The following is a 5,732-nucleotide window of genomic DNA, read 5'->3' as shown; positions in this document are numbered from 1 at the left end:
AAGCTGTTGAACTTTATAAAAGTCTGGACTCGACTATTTCTCCACCTCCACCATTACTCTCCCCTTTATTGCTTTGGAGCCCAATCCAGGTAGGAGCCCGTGACACACACTGGTCGACCAACAAGAGTTATATATTTTTTATTTATTTATTAGAGGTGAACAAAGTTATCAAGACTTCGATTTGGCTGCTTTGCCGAATTTCACACAGAAATTTCTCTGTGAGTAGCAGGTTGAATGACAGGGAACAGCAATTGCGCTGCCCCCCTCATTGAACCTCTCAGATGCCCGGTTCATTGCTGATCGCAGCATCTGAGATGACCATTGAGCTGTCAGTAGTACAGTATGAAACATGATAGACAATGCAGGAGATATGCGGTTGTGTAGGGGTAGTAGCAGCAGTAGCAATATAGTTCCAAACTAAAAAGACATACCATATATATCTCTTATCTCTTATATACACTCACCTAAAGAATTATTAGGAACACCATACTAATTCGGTGTTGGACCCCCTTTTGCCTTCAGAACTGCCTTAATTCTACGTGGCATTGATTCAACAAGGTGCTGATAGCATTCTTTAGAAATGTTGGCCCATATTGATAGGATAGCATCTTGCAGTTGATGGAGATTTGAGGGATGCACATCCAGGGCATGAAGCTCCCGTTCCACCACATCCCAAAGATGCTCTATTGGGTTGAGATCTGGTGACTGTGGGGGCCATTTTAGTACAGTGAACTCATTGTCATGTTCAAGAAACCAATTTGAAATGATTCGAGCTTTGTGACATGGTGCATTATCCTGCTGGAAGTAGCCATCAGAGGATGGATACATGTTCTGTTTACGCCAAATTCGGACTCAACCATTTGAATGTCTCAACGGAAATCGAGACTCATCAGACCAGGCAACATTTTTCCAGTCTTCAACAGTCCAATTTTGGTGAGCTCGTGCAAATTGTAGCCTCTTTTTCCTATTTGTAGTGGAGATGAGTAGTGTTGATGACGAATATTCGAATTGCGAATTTTAATCGCGAATATCGGCACTTCGAGAATTGGCGAATATTTAGAATATCCCAAAATATATTCGTAGTCGCGAATATTCGATTTTTTTCAAAATACCAGTCCATACGAATTTTTATGCGAATTTTCGCAATCAAGAAAATAATGCCTGGAGATCGCGAATTCTCGAATATATGGCGAATATTCGCCCCTATATTTACGAAATATCGCAAATTCGAATATTGCCCCTGCCGCTCATCACTAGAGATGAGTGGTACCCGGTGGGGTCTTCTGCTGTTGTAGCCCATCCGCCTCAAGGTTGTGCGTGTTGTGGCTTCACAAATGCTTTGCTGCATACCTCGGCTGTAACGAGTGGTTTTTTCAGTCAACGCTGCTCTTCTATCAGCTTGAATCAGTCGGCCCATTCTCCTCTGACCTCTAGCATCCACAAGGCATTTTTGCCCACAGGACTGCCGCATACTGGATGTTTTTCCCTTTTCACACCATTCTTTGTAAACCCTAGAAATGGTTGTGCGTGAAAATCCCAGTAACTGAGAAGATTGTGAAATACTCAGACCGGCCCGTCTGGCACCAACAACCATGCCACGCTCAAAATTGCTTAAATCACCTTTTTTCCCATTCTGACGTTCAGTTTGGAGTTCAGGAGATTGTCTTGACCAAGACCACACCCCTAAATGCATTGAAGCAACTGCCATGTGATTGGTTGACTAGATAATTGCATTAATGAGAAATAGAACAGGTGTTCCTAATAATTCTTTAGGTGAGTGTATATAAAAATTTGTTTCTGTCTGGATGTTTGTCTAGACGTTCTTTATGCGCGACCAAATGACTAGACCGATCTTCACCAAATTTGGCACACAGGTATATCAGGTGTCCGGGAAGGTTTTAGACAGTTCCTTAAATATTCAGTCATATGACATATGGCCGCACAACTACACTGCTACATGCATGGGGGCAGGGGCCACTATTAAACGGACGGGCGTTTTGGAGTTCACTGTTAAAGGGGTGGGCACTGTGGAAGTCACTGTTAAAGGGGCGGGTACTGTGGAGGTCACTGTTAAAGGGGTGGCCTCTATGAAGGTCACTCTTAAAAGGGTGGTCAATGTTAAAGGGGCGAGCACTGTGAAGATCACTGTTAAAGGGCGGCAACTATTAAAGGGACGGGCAATGTGGAGGTCACTGTTGAATGGGCAGGCACTGTGGAGGTCACTGTTAAAGGGGCGGTCACTTTTAAAGGGGTGGGCATTGTGGAAGTCACTGTTAAAGGGGCGGGCACTGTGGAGGTCTCTGTTAAAGGGGCAGGCACTGTGGAAGTCACTTTTAAAGGGTCGGTCACTGTGGAGGTCACTATTTAATGGGCAGGTACTGTGGAGGTCACTGTTAAAGGGGCGGCCACTATGAAGGTCACTGTTAAAGGGGTGGTCAATGTTCAAGGGGCGGGCACTGTGGAGGTCATTGTTAAAGGGGCGAGCACTATGGAGGTCACTGTTAATGGGGCAGACACTGTGGAGGTCACTGTTAAAAGGGCGGGCACTCTGGAGGTCACTGTTAAAGGGGCGGTCACTATTAAAGGTTGGGGCAATGTGGAGGTCACTGTTAAAGGGGCGAGCACTGTGGAGAACACTGTTAAAGGGGCAGGCAGTGCAGAGGTCACTGTTAAAGGTGCAGTCACTATTAAAGGTTGGGGCAATGTGGAGGTCACTGTCAAAGGGGTGGGTACTGGGGAGGTCACTGTTAAAGGGCGCTGGCGCTGTACATATGAAAAGGGGTATACATACATAATACAGACAATTGCACTAAGTATGAACAAGACGAGTTACAAACTAGTACAGAAGGAGAGAGGGCCCTGCCCGTTAGGATTTACAATCTATAAGATACTCACCTTATCCATTTGATTGCAAAGAGCAGCCGCGGCCGTCTTGCTTGACTCATCACGCTGGCTGACGTGGTGACATCATAGATTTCACGCAGGATCTTCAGTCAAGATGGCCGCGGAGGACTGTTTGCGCACAAATGTATGAGGCAAGTGAATTTTTTTGGTTTTACCTCTATTTTAAGGAAAATTGATTTGTTATCACGAAGCACAAGGAAATTCGGCTTTGCAGTTATCAAATTTTCCCTGAAAGTTCACTTTGTGAACTTTGATTTGCTCAACACTATAGTATGTCCTTTTAGTTTAAGACTACTGTAAATTGCTGCTGCTGCTGCTACTACCCCTACACAACTGCATATCTCCTGCATTGTCCATCATGTTTCATACTGTACTACTGCTACTGTCCCTGCATAGCTGCACATCTGCCTTGTCCACCATGTTCCATACTGTACTGCTACACCAAACATGCTGCAACAGGTGTGGCTTTGAAAAAGTCATTGGTTTTTGTGTGTGTAAACATCTGCCCCCAAAACGGGTTACTTTGTGGACCATTTTTATATATAAAAAAAACAAACATAAAAATCCAAATACAGTGTGTTTTTAAACAGGCTGTTTATTAGCTCTGGCTACCATCTGTTTACCCATAGCTATATACTGTACTGTATGTTGCTGTCACTTTTACGGAACATTACTAATGCTGCCTTGGCACCAAATAGCTTAAATGTGGTTGGATACAGTCCTGGTAGTCCTCAGAATGTGATACACTACTTTTTGGAGCAATCAAGGCACTTTCAATTCAGTCCAAAATTATTTAGACTGAATGTAAAGTGATGGGCTATTTGATTAAAAGACCCAAAAAATGTTTTGGTAAATTTGCTCATCTGTACAAATCACCATGCTGCGAACACATTAATAGAAATTAGACTAAAATCAACATAAACCCCTTCAAACAGCTGAATGATGGTGCTAGAAGTCGGACCCCCACTGATCAGATGACCTATCCTGAGGACAGGTCATCAATATTTTACCTCTTTAAAGTCTGTAAGAAATTATTGAAAAGCATTTCTGTTTTTGCCAATTTTTTGATCTTCAAAACATAGCTTGAAAAACTGTTGTAAACACCAGTTTTTTTTATATGCATTTAATTGACTACATAAAGTAGTTTGCAAGTGTAAATGATGTGATAAGTAGGTACTCTGAAACAGATTTTGGGCCTCTGGCTTTCAGTCTGCTGTCTGCCAATAAGTACAATTAGTCATGAGGAACTGTTTTTCTCTTTATGGTCAGTCCCTTACAAGGATTATTAGGAGTTCTAGCAGATAGCCCTCACAGATCAGTCTCTAAGTCCTTGTTCAAATTTCCATGTCCATTTGATGTCTGTTGAAAAAAATCTGTTATAGAGATGGAGCACTGCACACCGTTGTTGCCGGTGCCAGCAAGGACTTGTAAGTCGTAGCCAAATAGTAGAGAATTGCGGCACACAGCTTCTTTTGTCTGCAATTCTCTACTATTTGTGAAAAAATCTGTCTGTGTTTCATCTGTGAAGATGTCCGTGAGGAATCCATGTTTGGTCTGTGTGTCCGTTCTTTGCCTTCTGTGTGTCATCTGTATTCCATGGACACTGCTCAGAAAATAATTAATTTCAAGAGCATCTATCATACACTAAGCACTGTACTCGAGAACCTGGCTTATTACCGAATACAACATCATTTGTATTAGGCTACATGCACACGCAAACCGCAGATCCTCAAAACACGGATGCCATGGACAACCTTTAATATAACTGCCTATTTTTGTCCGCAAAGCGCGGACAAGAATAGGACAGGTTATATTTTTTTTGCGGGGCCACAGAACGGAGCAACGGATGCAGACAGCACACTGAGTGCTGTCCGCATTTATAGCGGCCACATTGAAGAGAATGGGTCCGCATCCGAGCCGCCAAAACTGTGGCTCGGATGCGGACCAAAACAACAGCCGTGTGCATGAGGCCTAAATCTGCAATTTATATGTGAATGACAACTTCTCATTGAAAAAAGATAACAAGTGATATATATCCCTTTATAAATATGACAAGTTAACACTTGTAACAATATAACGGTACTGTACTGTTCCTCTTCATGGTAAAACCAACAAACATCTATTGATACAAGCGCATCTATCAGCGATCCGTGAAACCAAATACGAATGCCATCTGTGTTGTGTTAGTGACTTTTCACAGACCCATAGACTTCAATGGGTGTGTTTGGTCCCACTACTGATAGGTGAACAGCCACATTAAAATCAATGAGCAGTGATGGTCAGTTCGCAGTGTTCACCAGCGAACATATGCGGGCTCGCCGGGCTGCCATCTTAACTCACAAGTTCGGCGATGCACAGGTAAGCCCTTACCTGTGCCAGTGCCGCGAGCCGGTCTAAAACAACTGCGGTCACAGGGAGCAGGCAGTTCCGAGAACAGCTCGATGAAGGCCCCCGGCGGCTGTTCTCGGAACTGCCTTCTCCCGATGACTGCATTTGATTTAAGACCGGCTCGCGGCACAGGCACAGGTAAGGGCTTACCTGTGCATCGCCGGACTTGTGAGTTAAGATGGCAGCCCGCATGTGTTCGCTGGCGAACACTGCGAACTGGCCATCACTGTGTATTATTACAACCCTGAATTCTTCTCATCTGTAATATGCTTGTTGATTGAAGACAGGATAAGCATACATTACATAGGCCTGAATGTAAGTTGTCCACAGAAAATGCGGATAGCACACGTCAGTGAAAAATCTAAATGTGGACAAGACCTTACTTTATCTTTTAGCTGTCTACTATATTTAACCTCCTTTTATAGTCTACCTCAATCTAA

At 43.5% G+C, this 5,732-nt stretch overlaps 1 protein-coding gene across 1 annotated transcript in view; it reads left to right on the top strand.

Annotated features, from left to right (window-relative positions):
* LOC120977379 (adrenodoxin-like) overlaps positions 1 to 5,732 on the top strand; it is a 410,960-nt gene that overhangs the window by 24,824 nt on the left and 380,404 nt on the right. The gene's annotated exons all lie outside the window — the stretch shown is intronic.

Source organism: Bufo bufo, chromosome 8, assembly GCF_905171765.1.
Source record: "Bufo bufo chromosome 8, aBufBuf1.1, whole genome shotgun sequence".
NCBI classification, from domain to species: domain Eukaryota; kingdom Metazoa; phylum Chordata; class Amphibia; order Anura; family Bufonidae; genus Bufo; species Bufo bufo.
Note: the sequence above shows the minus strand (reverse complement) of the source record. Positions and strands in the feature narration are given on the sequence as shown.